This window comes from Triticum aestivum, chromosome 1B (assembly GCF_018294505.1).
Source record: "Triticum aestivum cultivar Chinese Spring chromosome 1B, IWGSC CS RefSeq v2.1, whole genome shotgun sequence".
Taxonomy (NCBI): domain Eukaryota; kingdom Viridiplantae; phylum Streptophyta; class Magnoliopsida; order Poales; family Poaceae; genus Triticum; species Triticum aestivum.
The window spans coordinates 189479499-189496343 of NC_057795.1; positions in this window are offsets into that span (position 1 = coordinate 189479499).

Below are 16845 nucleotides of genomic sequence, written 5' to 3' on the forward strand. Positions count from 1 at the left end.
CACCAATTTATTTCAGAATTTTTGGAGTTACAGAAGAATTCAAAAGTTATAGATTGCTACAGATTGTTCTGTTTTTGACAGATTCTGTTTTTCATGTGTTGTTCGCTTATTGTGATGAATCTATGAGTAGTATCGGGGGGTATGAACCATAGAGAAGTTGGAATAAAGTAGGTTTAACACCAATTTAAATAAAGAATGAGTTCATTATAGTACCTTTAAGTGGTGGTTTATTTTCTTATACTAACGGAGCTCACGAGATTTTCTGTTGAAGTTTTGTGTTGTGAAGTTTTCAAGTTTTGGGTAAAGATTTGATGGATTTTGGAATAAGGAGTGGAAAGAGCCTAATATTGGGTATGCCGAAGGCACCCCAAGGTAAAAATCAAGGATAACCAAAAGCCTAAGCTTGGGGATGCCCCGGAAGGCATCCCCTCTTTCGTCTTCGTCTATCGGTAACTTTACTTGAGGCTATATTTTTATTCACCCACATGATATGTGTTTTGCTTGGAGTGTCTTGTATGATTTGAGTCTTTGCTTTTCAGTTTACCACAATCATCCTTGATGTACACACCTTTTGGGAGAGACACGCATGATTCGGAATTTATTAGAATACTCTATATGCTTCACTTATATCTTTTGAGCTAGACAATATCGCTCTAGTACTTCACTTGTATCTTTTTAGAGCATGGCGGTGGTTTTATTTTATAGAAATTGTAGATCTCTCATGATTCACTTATATTATTTTGAGAGTCTTTTAGAACAGCATGGTAATTTTTTTTGGTTATAAAATTAGTCCTAATATGATGGGCATCCAAGATGGGTATAATAAAAACTTTCATATAAAGTGCATTGAATACTATGAGAAGTTTGTTTCTTTATGATTGTTTTGAGATATGAAGATGGTGATATTAGAGTCATGCTAGTAGAGTAGTTGTGAATTTGAGAGATACTTGTGTTAAAGTTTGTGATTCACGTAGCATGCACGTATGGTGAACCACTTTGTGATGAAGTTGGAGCACGATTTTATTTATTGATTGTCTTCCTTATGAGTGGCGGTCGGGGACGAGCGATGGTCTTTTCCTACCAATCTATCCCCCTAGGAGCATGTGCGTAGTACTTTTTTTGATAACTAATAGATTTTTGCAATAAGTATGTGATTTCTTTATGACTAATGTTGAGTCCATGGATTATACGCACTCTCACCCTTCCACCATTGCTAGCCTCTCTAGTACCGCGCAACTCTCGCAAGTACCATACACCCACCATATACCTTTCTCAAAACAGCCACCATACCTACCTATTATGGCATTTCCATAGCCATTCTGAGATATATTGCCATGCAACTTTCCACCGTTCTGTTTATTATGACATGCTCCATCATTGTCATATTGCCTTGCATGATCATGTAGTTGACATCGTATTTGTGGCAAAGCCACCATTCATAATTTTTCATACATGTCACTCTTGAATCATTGCACATTGCGGTACACCGCCGGAGGCATTCACATAGAGTCATATTTTCTTCTAAGTATCGAGTTGTAATTCTTGAGTTGTAAGTAAATAAAAGTGTGATGATCTTCATTATTTGAGCATTGTCCCAGTGAGGAAAGGATGATGGAGACTATGATTCCCCCACAAGTCGGGATGAGACTCCGGACGAAAAATTTAAAAAAAGAGAGAAAAAAAGAGGCCATAAAAAAGAAAAAATGCCCAAATAAAAAAAGAGAGAAAAAGAGAGAAGGGGCAATGCTACTATCCTTTTTCTACACTTGTGCTTCAAAGTAGCACCATGATCTTCATAACAGAGAGTCTCCTATGTTGTCACTTTCATATACTAGTGGGAATTTTTCATTATAGAACTTGGCTTGTATATTCCAATGATGGGCTTCCTCAAGGTGCCCTAGGTCTTCATGAGCAAGCAAGTTGGATGCACACCCACTTTGTTTCTTTTGTTGAGCTTTCATACACTTATAGCTCTAGTGCATCCGTTGAATGGCAATCCCTACTCACTCACATTGATATCTATTGATGGGCATCTCCATAGCCCATTGATACGCCTAGTTGATGTGAGACTATCTTCTCCACAACCACTGTTCTATTCCACCTATAGTGCTATGTCCATGGCTCACGCTCATTTATTGCGTGAAGATTGAAAAAGTTTGAGAACATCAAAAGTAGGAAACAATTGCTTGGCTTGTCATCGGGGTTGTCCATGATTAAATACTTTGTGTGATGAAGATAGAGCATAATCACACTATATGATTTTGTAGAGATAGCTTTATTTGGCCATGTTATTTTGAGAAGACATCATTGCTTTGTTAGTATGCTTGAAGCATTATTGTTTTTATGTCAATATTAACCTTTTGTCTTGAATCTTTCAGATCTAAAAATTCATGCTACAATAAAGAAAATTACATTGATAAATATGTTAGGTAGCATTCCACATCAAAAATTATGTTTTTATCATTTACATACTCGAGGACGAGCAGGAATTAAGCTTGGGGATGCTTGATACGTCTCCAACGTATCTATAATTTTTTATTGTTCCATGCTATTATATTATCTATTTTGGATGTTTAATGGGCTTTAATATGCTCTTTTATATTATTTTTGGGACTAACCTATTAACCGGGGGCCCAGTGCTAGTTTCTGTTCTTGTGCCTATTTTAGAGTTTTGTAGAGACGGAATACCAAACGGAGTCCAAATGGAATGAAACCTTCGCAATGATCTTTCTTGGACCTAAAGCAAACCAGAATACTTGGAGATGAAGTCGGAGACGTAACGAGGAGGCCACGAGGCAGGAGGGCGCGCCCAGGGGGTAGGCGCGCCCCCCACCCTCATGGGCCCCTCGTAGCTCCACCGGCCTAGTTCTTTCGCCTATATATACTCTTATACCCTAAAAACATCGGGGGGAGCCATGAAACCACTTTTCCACCACCGCAACCTTCTGTACCCGTGAGATCCCATCTTGGGGCCTTTTCTGGCGATCTGCCGGAGGGGGATTCGATCACGGAGAGCTTCTACATCAACAACATTACCTCTCCAATGAAGCGTGAGTAGTTTACCACACACCTTCGGGTCCATACTTATTAGCTAGATGGCTTCTTCGCTCTCTTTGATTCTCAATACAAAGTTCTCCTCCATGTTCTTGGAGATCAATTCGATGTAATATTCTTTTGTGGTGTGCTTGCCGAGATTCGATGAATTGTGGATTTATGATCAAGATTATCTATGGTATCTTTGCAAGTCTCTTTGAATTATCGGTTTAGTTTAGCATACTAGATTGATCTTTCTGTCCATGGGAGAAGTGCTTAGCTTTGGCTTCAATCTTGCGGTATCCTTTCCCAGTGACAGTAGGGGAAGCAAGGCACGTATTGTGTTGTTGCCATCGAGGATAAAAAGATGGGGTTTATATCATATTGCTTGAGTTTATCCCTCTACATCATGTCATCTTGCTTAATGCGTTACTCCGTTCTTTATGAACTTAATACTCTAGATGCATGCTGGATAGCGGTCGTTGTGTGGAGTAATAGTAGCAGATGCAGGCAGGAGTCGGTCTACTTGACATGGATGTGATGCCTATGTTCATGATCATTGCCTTAGATGTCATCATAATTATGCGGTTTTCTATCAATTGCTCGGCAGTAATTTGTTCACCCACTGTAATACATGCTATCTCGAGACAAGCCATTAGTGAAACCTATGGCCCCCGGGTCTCTTTTCCATATTATCGCATCTCTTTTACATATTATTAAATCTCATTTACGATCTACTATTTTGCAATCTTTACTTTCCAATCTATACATCAAAAATACCAGAAATATTTACTTTATTATCTCTATTAGATTTCACTTTTGCGAGTGACCGTGAAGGGATTGGCAACCTCTTTGTCATGTTGGTTCCAAGTTCTTGATTGTTTTTGCAGGTATTCGGTGACTTGTGTGTCATCTCCTACTGGATTAATACCTTGGTTCTCAGAAACTAAGGGAAATACTTACACTACTATGTTGCATCATCCTTTCCTCTTCAAGGGAAAACCAACGCAGGCTCAAGGGGTAGCAGTCCACCAGCCCCGGGACCATCGTGGGCTATAGGGGGGCTCCTTGGCCTAGATGGGCCGGGAGCACCAGCCCCCATTTGACCCATGCGCCTAGGGTTTGGGGGGAACCCTAGATGGGGGCGCCCCCCTTGACTTGGGGGCAAGCCACCCCCTAGGGCTGCCACCACCTCCCCCTCACCCCTATATATAATGGGGAGGTGGGAGGGAAGTCGCACGCCTCCACCCTTGCCCTCCGTCGCTCCCAACTTCTTCCACCTTTCCTTCGGTACGCGCTTAGCAAAGCCCTGCCGGAATTCCGGTGCTGCCACCACCTCCATACCGCCGTGCTGGTTCTGATCTCATCTTCCTCCTATCTCTCGCTATACATATAGCCAGCTAGCTCCTTATAACTCGTTTTTACCCACACATTGATCGATCTACATCATTAGTTGTGTCTCTCCCTTCCTCCGACAAACAACAATTGATCTACCGATCTAGTTAGGTTTGCTTACCAAACACATGGTTCCCCTTCATCATCCATGGATGCGTCCCAACAGATCTCTCATGCACAGGCACACACAGAAACACATCCCCACTCTTATTGATAACATTGCAGTTCCACCCTCAGTTTGTCTAGTAGGCCTCTCCCAACATCTCTGAGAAGCAACTCCATCACCCATCCAGCACTCTACCCCTCTCCCTCCCTCTCCCTCCCTCTCTCTCTCCTCTCTCTCTCTCTCTCTGTGTCCCATCATATTTCCAGTCCTTCTGTTATGTATGGATGTCGACCGATCTCCCTCAAGACATAGCTGGGTCTCTCCTTCTCAACACATATACGAGTCATTCTACCTCTACAGTTAGGCCTCTGCCTACCCCTCCCCCCACCCCCCTCCCCCACACACATCGATACATCAAGCACTCTAGTCATGTCTCTCTTCCACACACAAACTTGACATGTGCCCTCTAACATTCCGGTAGGGAAGTCGCCCTATATCTTTGACTTGCACGTACACACAATTTCGATGGCTCTCTTCATCGATCTCGCACCCACCCACTTGATCCTCTCCTCGACTCTATCAATGACCCCTCCCTCTCTTCTCGTGGATTGCCCGACCCTCTATGTATGATATGGATAGGCCTCCATTTCACACGCATTGCATGCAAAATTTTGTTTGAGATGTCATCGACACATATTCCCACAAATAATTCACGAAATCAACCCCCCACCCCACCCCCCACCACAAAACAAAAAACACTTACGAACGCGGTTTGTATCTCTCACACACATCCACGTAGGTGGGGGACGTGCACGAAGAGAAGAGATGCATGCACGGTGCACGTACTCCCGTCTCTTTCCCAACCACACCCGCGTGGGTACACGGTGGAGCTCATTTCTGTACAAAAAAGGCAGCCCACGTGGGAATTTGGCACGTGTACTGGTTGTCCACTTGGTGGAGGGGGGATCGTCTACCACAGGTGAACAAACAAATTGCGACTTGACGCGTTATGTTAAATTAAAAAAAGAGGCAAACCATGTGGGGCCTACCTTAGAGGCAAGGCTCTATACACTGAAGTACTTTTGATGTGTCCCGTCAACTCGCAGAATGAGGAGTATGCCGTCTCCCCCGCCCACGGGCGCGGTGGCTTGCGGGATGAGGTGAAGCTTGCTCCGCCTTATGCCCGCTCCCTCGCCCATGTGCGCGGTGGCTCGCAGGACAAGGAGAAAATTTTACTACTCCCTCCGTTTACTCCTCATCCCTACTACCTTGGTTATAGAGATTATATCATATTGTTTGGAATATATATGTCCTTTAGTAGATTTCAATATGAACTACTAGTACATACTCCAAACACTGATGTATATAGACGTATTTTAGAGTGTACATTCACTCATTTTGCTCCATATGTAGTACTCCCTCCGTCTAGGTGTGTAAGTCATTTTACGAAAACCAAATAATCCCAAAACACTTAGGCGCGGTGCATTAACTTCTACCTCGTTTCTTGTTTCTTGACATATCAACCAATAAGATATGAGGGTGTGCATGCTTTTAAAGACTTGAGACTATCAAACACGACATGCAGTGGTTAGTTCATTGCATGCAATACTATTAATTAGCAAATAGACATTAATGTCTCTCGTTTTTCTCTCCTCCTTGGTCACGGTGCACAGCCTAAGATGACTTACTCACCTAGACGGAGGGAGTAGCACTCTCCCTACCCCTCGACCCTCGCCCACCTGGTGGACGTGCAGCAATTCATTCGGTCTTATATAGCTAGAACGATATATACTGCACTACCATTATTGCTCGACTTCCCAAAGAGGCGAAGAGCCAATCGCAAGGTTAATATTTTGGAGATGCCAAGCGCAAGGTTATAGGAGAACGAGTAGTAGGTGCCGCGTCATTTATAAATAACTTTTTTTCTTCAGTGGCACGTACGCAATATGATAGGTTCATATGGAGAGAAAAGGAAACCGCTCCACTATATACATAGTCAGGACGGGCCAGCCTACACGGTTGCTTGCTGGGGTTGATCTCTTCACACTCTCTCGCACAAAACGACTGTGGCCATATCTCTAACATCCCGGCGGATCATGTCCGATGGGGGAAGGGGTGGATGCTTAGTGTAGATGCGGTGGCCGTCGCCGATGGTGAAAACCCACTGCCGGCACGTCCCGATCAGGGGTCCCCGCCGTTCTCTCTCACAAAGCCGGTGAGGTTGCCTTCGTCCCTTGCTCACTGCCACGATGTGGGCAGTTGCCGCCTCCCGCCGCCCTCGTCAAGGTTGAGCTACGTCCCTCAGGTACAACTCCCTTTACAGCTGGCTTGCACCACTGCTCTAGCTGCCCACATCACTCCCTATGGATATTTCTCTACTTCTTTGCCCCGCACATACCTGATACCTCTACTGGCTTCTATGTACTGTATTTGTGATGAGTTTATGTCTCATCAACTAGTCCCAGTAATCTTATTCTAATCACGATTCTTCAATTTCTTTGCCACAGGGATGCTCATCTCGATTTTGGTGAAACTGCACAAAATGATCCGATGGTCAAAAGGTTGCAAACTTCATTTATTAGGACTCGAACGTTGCCAGCAAATTGAAGCCTGGTCAGGGTTCACGGTTCAAGGGCTAGGGACTACATGGATCATTTTTTTCTTTAGCTGCCTCTATTCCAAAATAAGTGTCAACTTTAGTAGTAGTACAACTTTGTACTAAAGTTTGCACAAAGTTGAGACACTTATTTTGGAATGGAGGGAGTACATATTTGCTATGATCTGTCAATCATTGAGATGCAATAGCATGCATATTAGTCTCCTTTGTATTTGATGAAATGTTGCAACGGGCAACCTTGGACGCAAGATACATGTAACAGGAGCTGGAAGCTTCATAGCATTGTACAAATTTATCTCGCTGATAAATTACAGTACATACTAGTACTATACTAGTACTTCCTCCATTCCTAAATATAAGTCTTTGAAGAGATTTCACCATGAACCACATGCGGATGTATATAGATGCATTTTAAGTGTAGATTCATTCATTTTGTTCCGTATGTAGTTCACCTAGTGGAATCTCTACAAAGACTTCTCTACTAGTAATAGCTAGCCCCCACTACTAGGAATTCTCTATCCTCTCCTTGAGCCACATCATCAAAATTGACGTAGCCGTTAGATGAAGTAAATCAGTCATAATAGCCGTCTGATCTAGACGTTGAGAGGCTCCGCACTAAGCCACATGCAAGCATGCAGAAATACCGTGGCACATGCATGTGAGTGGGTTTTAAATCACATCAACATGTCTGCATGCAAGCATGCACCGGTAGCATGCATGTAAGTGAGCTTTTAAGTCCCATTAACATGTCAAAAAGAAAAATATAATCCCATTAGGCTAGTCACAGTGGGGAGTAACTTAGACTAGTGTCATGCATATGACAATAGTCTTTGTTACTACCTTCATAGTGCAATATCATAGATGATAACATTTATTACATTATAGACTCATTTTGCTTTGGGTTGCGTTATGTTACAGTAACATATTATGTTACTCCAAACACCTCTTTCCTCATTAACTCTATGCCACATAAGCAAACCTATCTTGAAATGCGCTATGTTACTTGCTAAGTTACTCCCACTATGACCAGCCTTATGCAGTAGGAGTTGGCTGATCTTTTTTCCTTATGTGGGATGATCTAAATGATGATGGGAGTTTATTTAGTTTGGCTACCACATTTGTCATGAGGTTATAGGTTTTTTTTAGTTCTATGAAATCGATAATTTTGCGCAGAGAGATATACCGATGTTCCGCGGCAACGCGCGGGGACTCATCTAGTAATATTTAGGAACGGATGAAGTACTATGTAAAGAGTTAGGTGTCGCACGGTGATAGTGTGAGGTGGGCCATGTAGTCACTGAGCCTGCGTGTTTTCACTGCTCTTGCACTCCTCCACTGTAAGAATGGAGAAAATTGTAATCTACTACCTCCTTTCGCCGAAAGCGTGGGACATCCAGCAGTCCTACCACCTCAGTAATAAAGACCAATGAGCCGTCAAATCACATAGACCCAGCAGTAAGTTGGACTGACAAAGCAACCATCACTCTTGTGCCAGTGAGAGGTCGCGTCCGCTCTGCCCGGGCATGAATGCGGCACCGATTCTTTGGAGCGGCGCTGACCGTTTCGAGCGAGAAGTGCGCGCGGGCGATGGAGGGGCTTTGGGTGGGCCAGGCTGGTCAGGAGCGGGCGTGGCAGCTGTCCGCATGTCCCTACCGGACACGCCCGAAAACGAGAGGATGCACCGACTCTCGCGGCTAAAATCGTACACTACACACCATCTCTCTGTAGGAGTAGGTCGATCTGTCGCACTCTCTAACACACACATGATGTTAAACACACACACGCACACGCACGCACCTTGGTCCCGTTGCACCTTCTAACGTGACTTATTACACCTAGATGGAGGGAGTAGTAAGTATACGAGATACGGTGGCACACTGACTTAAGTCGAATACAAGTACCCATAATTTGTGTGCATGTTATAATAAGGATTCACTTAAAATAGTACGTGAGAGAACAGAGGGATCAATTGGACAGTGTTCCCGAGCAGTAGCGAGATGTGTGAGGTAGTGAGATACACCGCTGGTGCTTTTAATTTTTCTTATTAATTTGTTTGTTTCATCCTCTGACTTGTGGGACCCAACATACTACGTGGAGAGAGGTAAGGTGACTAAGGCTGCATTATTTCTGCACCACTGTGGATAGTCTTACCACCAAAGCCACATGACACGATTATGATTGAAATCCTAATGACTCCCACACACACAAAAAAACACGGCATGCCTGTCACACGAATGAAGGAATGTATAAAAGGTTATTTTCCTCTCGTTGAACATAACGGGAGGGTTGTGTAGCTGGTTAGCCTGTTCGCTCATCAAACTTGAGGTCTCGGGTTCGATAACTACACTTGAGCATAATTTTTGCCAGGAGGATTCTTTGACTGGTCAAAATGTTTTCTAGGGTTTGCACGCTTCACACTCTCTCTCTCTAGTATATATATACATGCTGGAGCCTCAGCGCTTGTAGTTGCTCTCTTCACACTCTCTCGCCCTCTCCCGCTGGAGCCTCAGCGCTTGTAGTTGCTCTCTTCACACTCTCTCGCCCTCTCCAGATCTAAACAAGACTTTGTTGGCCTCTCTCTCCCCCCTCACTGCTGCTCAAAGAGCGGCAGGATCCGTCCGCCGGGAAGGGAAGGAGGCTTAACGTTGTCGCCGTCGGCAAGGAAGGGAATCCACTACCGGCGCAGCTGTTCACTTTCCACCCAGCGGCGGTGCGGGAGGGCCTCTGACCCCTTCTTCTTCGCCGCCGTCGCATCGCCCACCGAACCATGCCCCAAGAACCATAAGGTATATTTTACTTACTCCACATGCATTGCTCTAGCTGCATGTATACCATGAATCTAGGGCGTGGTTCAAAGAGGAAAGGAGTGGGGGAAAGTAGTGGGAAAAGTTGTATATAGCATGAATCTAGGACGTGGTTCAAAGAGGAAATGAAGGGGGAAAGTTGTATAGCATGAATCTTGGATGTGGTTCAAAGAGGAAAGGAATGGGGGAAAGTTGTGGGGAAAGTTGTATCGCATAAATCTAGGACGTGGCTCAAAGAGGAAAGGAAGGGGCGAAAGTACTAGTTCAAAAAGGAAAGGAAGGGACAAGGCTGTAGAGTTTGAGCAGGACTAGATTTGTTGCGCTCACATAGGGAAAGGTGTCTAAAGATAACAAAACTGGGACCAACACAAATATGCTCCTTGGTTGTTTGTTCTTTGTTGCAACAGACTGTGCATGACCACTGTACATCGGTAGATGCACATGGTGCTGGTGCGTCCACTGTCCTGTGCAACTCATAAGCCGTTGTTAATCTAAGGCCTTGTTTGGTTAAAAACTCCCAGTCCCTACCTGCTTGGTTCCAGGGACTAAACATGGACTAGAGGTTATTAAATGACATGATAAAAGACCATGTTACCCCCATTAATGAACTAATAGAAACAAGGTGCGATGCGTGGCAGGGGCAACTATTGGAAAAAGTCCCAAAAAAGACTCCCTCGGGGTCTTCTTTCTTTAGTCCCAAATGCCCACTTTTAGTCCCTAAAAGTCCCTCCTGTTTGGTTTAGATGTGACTGACACAAAGTTTTTTTAGTCCCTACACTAAAATGTCCCTGTAAACAAACACCCTCTAATAATGTCGCTGGAAAATTGATGCAATGCCACAGTTAAAAGCAAATTACATGTTGAACGAATTTTATTGTTAATATAATCCCCATGTTAATATTAATCAATGCCACCATTTGAGAAATGCTACTGTCTTGCTTTCTTTCCCATTTAGATAAGGTAGATGCTTCTTTTTGTTGGCTTCTGTGTCATCCACCGTTATTGACCACTAATTGTTTCCTTTGCACCTCTGTGTAAATAGGGTTATCTACTTCACCTTGTTGCCACTGTGACCTTTTGTTGCACTGCACAAAACACTTTTGTTTTAAGAGTGTTTTGTGCAGTCAACCAAAATGTCACACCGACAACGTTGCTTGATTGCTTGATCTTAGTGGAACTGCACAAGATGAGATCTTACTTCCTATTCGTTAAGGCGAATTTGGTTCAGATCTTCTTCTTGTGAGTTGTTTGAATTCTGCATCATGAGAGGTCGTTACTAGCCTTCTTTCACATGATTCTGCAGTGTGCTTCCATATGTTGTGCTACTTGTACGATAATGTTGCTTGATTTTAGTGAACTGCACAAATGGAGACAAGACTTCCAATCTGTATGTGCACCGTAATATCCCATTGAGGTAAGATAAGGATATTTCACAACTGCTGGCCTGTATTTTGCCACTTTCATCAGAACATTAAGTTTAGTACTACACTTGTGCTCCCTAATTGACATGCCAAATCTTACATTGAAGGCGAAGCTTGTCTGTTATTGAACCAAGTGATGAAGGGGAAGAACAAGTGGAAGAAAAACAAAAATCAACTCCCGGTGCTGTAATGAAGCACTAGAACTGTGATGACACAAGTAATGATATAGTTTTGCATCTTAATTTATTGTTATGGCTGGAACGAGCAATTGTTTTGCCACTGATTTGATGCCATACGTAATTATCTCTACTTGTGCAAACAGGGATCTTCTTTGAAGATACCATATATTTTAGTGGAACTGCACAAGAAGATGTTGGAAACATTAAACTAATCGAGGAGTATATAGTAAGCATGGCCACCCCCGTAGATAGCAACAGATGGTTCCGGAGAAGTGCTTCATATGTATGCTCTACACAATCAGCCTCCTGACAAATGTTGGTACTCGCCCACTGATTTCATTCATATGATTGAGCTTTGTCATCTCTATTGGTGTTGTGCTACTATTTAGATAGTGTCATGAAAAAGTGGTATTGTCCTTGAGAAGTGCTTCATCTGTGATGTTTTAAATATTTCCTTCCCTTTTTTCGAGCAAATAGGGATCATCTTCCTCTGAAGAAGAATATGGAGTACGTGAAGTGACTAGTTCCGATTATGCCAAGATGAAGAAGCACTGTCTATCTTCTTATCAGAAGGAGCAGTTGAAGGATGTTTACGTTACTCCCCACAAGACCAAACTAACTTCAGCTCAGAAGGACTGACAAATCTCCATTTTTTTGCTATGATGCGCGAGTACAATGTTGTTCTAGGATTCTTTCTGGTGAGTTCCTTTTTTCTAAAAGTGTGCTCTACATGGACCATGTATGTGCCAGTTGAAACCATCAATTCATAGTACAATTTGCTTTATACTAATCACTTTTTTGTATTTGTGCAAACAGGGGTGCTCAGCTTGATTTCAACGGGAACTGCACAAAATGTTCATGAATACATTGAATCATTCATTTCCACCACAAGAAAGGAGGTGCCCATAAGTTCAAGGCGTTGCAACATATAAGGACCAAATCATACAAACTACGCGCGAATTTGGTTGATTTTGGTGGAACTGCACAAAAAGAACAGCTGGTTTATTTAGCACGAGGTGCCATGTCAATGTCCGAACTGATGGCAAACCCTGCCCATTCCACAATCATAGGCATTTGATATTTTGGAATGGGACAACCTTGTCAAATTTTGCTCATTGATTTTAGCAAGATATGTGTTTGATATTTTCGAATGGGACGCCCTTTGCTGTCAGCAACATCGATCAATTTTTTCTTTATTCTTTAGTTGTGAAGTAAATATTGCCTCTGACATGTGAGTCACTGAGATGCATAGTCATCGATTGTTTTGAATGTTCTCTATGAATTGCCAGGCCTGTGTGTTTGATTGCAATGTACAGAAACGCTAAAAAGCTGCTCAAACTCTTTGTACTCCTTCTGTTCCATTTTACTTCGCACATTGTGAAAGTGCATACTTTTTTGTATAAGATTGGTCAAAGTAGAGATACTTTGACTGCAGACAAAACTTGTATGCAGACTAGAAAGGACCGGAGGGAGTACATGTGAAACTGCTGCAAATGTGGTGATCACCTTGGGAGTAATGCTAGTACGTATTGTTTTGCATGCTCATCCAATGCCAGTGATACAGGAATTCGAACTAATCAAAATAAATTCATTCACCCACGGTCGGATTTCATATAAACATGCCGGATTTCATTACATTTCATACATTCTTCAACTAAAAAGGGGTGTTTGTGGCCGCATGCATCTCCCAGATGCAGAGGCCGGGGGTCATCCTCCTTTTCTAAAAAAACTAAAAAGGGGTGCGCTGGAGGTATAATTAATTAACCTAAGCTACCCACCTGTGTCCCGCTAAGCCAAACAGAAGTTTCAGTGACTTAACTGCAGGTGCAGTTGCGTAACTGACAGGTGCACCAGCAGTTAAGTAGAAGCAGTGTTTTTCTCCAGTGCAGCTCTCCGACTCCATGTTGCCGCCAAGAAGCTAACCGGCCGTCAATGGTCAACCTGCCTAGCTTGGCTTCAACCGGAGGGTAGCAGCGGTGGCCTTACTTGGACCCGAGCGGCGGCAACTGTCGGTGTCAAAACCGGCGGATCTCGGGTAGGGGGTCCCGAACTATGCGTCTAGGCGGATGGTAACAGGAGACAAGGGACACGATGTTTTTACCCAGGTTCAGGCCCTCTCGATGGAGGTAAAACCCTACTCCTACTTGATTGATCTTGATGATATGGGTAGTACAAGAGTAGATCTACCACGAGATCAGAGAGGCTAAACCCTAGAAGCTAGCCTATGGTATGATTGTTGTTCGTCCTACGGACTAAAACCCTCCAATTTATATAGACATCGAAGATGGTTAGGGTTACACAGAGTCGGTTACAATGGTAGGAGATCTACATATCCATATCGCCAAGCTTGTCTTCCACGCCAAGAAAAGTCCCATCCGGGCACGGGATGAAGTCTTCAATCTTGTATCTTCATAGTCCAGGAGTCCGGCCAAAGGCTATAGTCCGGCCATCCGGACACCCCCTAATCCAGGACTCCCTCAGTAGCCCCTGAACCAGGATTCAATAACAACGAGTCCGGCGCGCATATTGTCTTCGGCATTGCAAGGCGGGTTCCTCCTCCGAATACTTCATAGAAGGTTTTGAACACAAGGATAGTGTCCGGCTCTGCAAAATAAGTTCCACATACCACCGTAGAGAGAATAATATTTACACAAATTCAACCTGCCGACATATTCCGTGGTGTGACATCACACCACGGCCAAGCCTTTATTCGTTCCACCTTAGTGCATTTAGCGAGGCGGTTTCCTTGGCACGTATTGTCAAAGCAGAGATCGTGTCCCCTTATTCTGGGATTCTCATCAATACGGGCGTGGGTAACCCAACCGCGCCCGTTGGCACGTCTCCTCTATCGAAGGCGAGTCCCAAACGGTCACGGGGAAGGCTCTTGGTATTCAACCTCTTTATAAGGAGACCAAGGCTCCACTCTTTTCTTTTAATCTCAATCGAATCCGCCCTTCGCCTTGAGTTCCAACACCCAAAGCTCCAGATTCAGGCGCTTCGGACCTTCGATGATGTCCGGCTCCGACCTGCAAGGCCGGTGGATGTCTTCCTCCGTTAAGGAAGAAGACGTGCTAAAGCTAAGAGATGCCAGGTATCTAATTGGCGAAATTTCGCATAGGCTGCCTGCCCAAGGGCAGGTTATTCCCACTCCCAAACCTGGTGAAAGCATGGTGTTCGCGTCTCACTTCCTTCGGGGGCTAAGCTTCCCAATGGACCCCTTCGTGAGGGGGCTCATGTTTTACTATGGGTTGGAATTTCATGACTTGGATCCGGAGTCCATCCTCCACATCTCATCGTTCATTGTCGTGTGTGAAGCCTTCCTCCGCATTACCCCTCACTTCGGATTGTGGCTCAAGACCTTCAAAGTGGAGCTGAAGGTGATCAAGGGGCAACAAGCAGAATGCGGAGGGGCTGTTATAAGCAAGAATGCTGATGCTCCGTGGCCCGAGGGCTCTTTTCAAGAGGAGCTCAGTTTATGGCAACAAGAGTGGTTTTATATCACAGCTCCCAGGGGCACCAAATGGGTAGCGCCACCTGCCTTTCGCTCGGGTCCTCCACCGCGGCTGGCGTCATGGGTCAATAAAGGACTTGACTGGGGGCCATCCAAGGACGTGCCCTTGCTGCAGGGTCGCATTCAAGATCTCCTAGAGAGAGAGATCACTCTGGTCGTAGTGTCGCAGGTCATGCTGATTCGTCGCATCCTACCCTGCAAATGTCGCCCCCTCCGCCTGTGGGAATTTAACCCGAAGGGACCACGAGCTCTCCAACATTTTATGGGCGCGACGCCCATGGAGATGTACAAGCTTTTCTTCGGATCACAAGAGGTGTGTCCGGACTTGACCCAGGACGCAGGTCTGAGATGCAATCGCCCGGATACTCAAGTAAGTAGCCCTATTCCTGGACACGCTATCCCATATTTATCACAAACTTGTCCTTTAAAAGAGTTGTCCCTTGAACAGGAGTGGATAGCAAAAGCAAAGTTAATCAGGTGTCCGGCCCCCCTCCCTGAGACCACGCCGGATCCCGTTTTAACCAGGATGCTGGAGGTTGCGCCTTTGGAAGAAGGTGAAGGGGGGAACAAGGAAGCTACCGCCTCCGCGAAGGAGGCTCCCAGGAAAGGAGGGATCAGGAATCCCTCCATCCAAGGGAAGAAGAGGACCACCTCTGAAGGCCCAGAGACCATGGTCTCAAAGCGGGGGAAGAAATCTTCGTCAGAGGGTCCTGCACCGAGAGATGCCTCGGCCGCATTATGCCCCCAAGGGGATCAGCCCTCCACCAAGCCGTAAGTAAAAAGGGGAGTTTTTATTACAATAAAGGATATCCCTGCCCTATTTCTGATGAAGATAACCGGAGTTTTACCTTGTAGTTCGGGTCTCAACCCTTCTCAGCAGAGCTCATCTTCGGGGGATCTTTGTCCGGAGATGATAGAGAGCAAAACGCCTCCCCCTGCCGTACCGTCGTGTGAGGCCGGCGACCCTGAGGTGTCGTCGCGGAGGGTTTCTCCGAGTCCGGCGGGGCCGGAAGGCAGTCATATTTCCCCTCAAAGCCCTCCGTGTCCGGCCTTCGAAAAAGGCCATCGGACGAGTCCGGCACCACCTGGTGTACGGTCGGAGGAGCTGAAGGATCTGCTCGGGCGAGCATCTATCTCAGAAGATCACCGTGCGTTAATGGGTACAGTGATTGAAAGGATTTCATCCGCTGAGAGCGGATTGCACGAAGCCGTCAGAAGTTTGCTGACAGGTTTTGAGGTACGCAAAATGATGTACCTTCTGACAGTTCCACATATAAAATGCGCCCTGTGTAGATAGTAGCCCCTGAGGCTTGGTGTGTTGTCAAAAATGACAGCGCGCCGAGCATCATATTCCCAGGTATAATATGTCGCCCTCCCTATGTAGGTGGCGAAATGTCCGGTGGCTAGCCGGACTAATGGATTTGCCGAACTAAAGCGGCAGCTTGACGTGGCGGATGCTGACATCGCGCTTGTCAATAAGCGGTTTGAAGAAGTAACAAGGTATGTGATTTCTCCGTGGACACCTGGTAAGGGAGCTTGATTCCCGCGCCTTACAACATGTATGCTTGATGCAGAAGGTGTCGCTGCCATGGAGAACCTTCGGGCAGAGCTCGCCCGAGCCAAGGAGCGGGCCAAAAAAAGTGATGCGGCTGCCTTGAAGGCGGCCGAAGAGCTAAAAGCTGAACAGGCTGCTCACTGCCGAAGCAAGAAGGAAATGGCCGAGATGGCCATGGAGTTGAAGAATGCTGCCGAACGCTACAAGCTTCTTGAAAAGGAAGA